We start from the raw sequence: 539 nt of genomic DNA on the forward strand, positions 1-539 counted from the left end.
GCCCTTCCTTACCAGGCCACGGTTCATCGCTGCAGCTTGCAGACAGACCAATCGTATGTACGTACACGTTCAAGACCAGAATGACAATGCTATGTACGATTCGACCAGGTCGGTCCTAACTGTGAGGCACTTCCTTCCGTGTGAAGATGTTGCTGGTGGGTCCCAGCAGTCAGGGGGAATTGTTTTTTTGCGAAATACGTTGGCCCATCCGATGGGTCCCTACTGTCATTGGAGGAATACTTATTTACACGTAATAAGGAGGCACTTCCTTGCTGCTGCCGTGCACCCAGCTGCCAGCCTCTCCATGTACAGTACTCTTCCGATGGAAGTCATTCCATGACCACGCCACGTCGAGAGCACCAGGGTGGTGGACGACGGCGAGGCCTAGGAAGGGGATGACGCGGAGCCGGGGAAGACGCGACAGTGGGTGCCCACGCGGAGAGGAGTATGAGGGTTCACTAGTTCAGCTTTGGTGTGAGGCTGCCGTCGCCGCAGGGCATGGCCAGCGGTGGTAGTAGTAGGGGGCGGTGAGGCCTCCG

This window comes from Triticum dicoccoides, chromosome 7A, assembly GCF_002162155.2.
Source record: "Triticum dicoccoides isolate Atlit2015 ecotype Zavitan chromosome 7A, WEW_v2.0, whole genome shotgun sequence".
In the NCBI taxonomy this organism is placed as follows: domain Eukaryota; kingdom Viridiplantae; phylum Streptophyta; class Magnoliopsida; order Poales; family Poaceae; genus Triticum; species Triticum dicoccoides.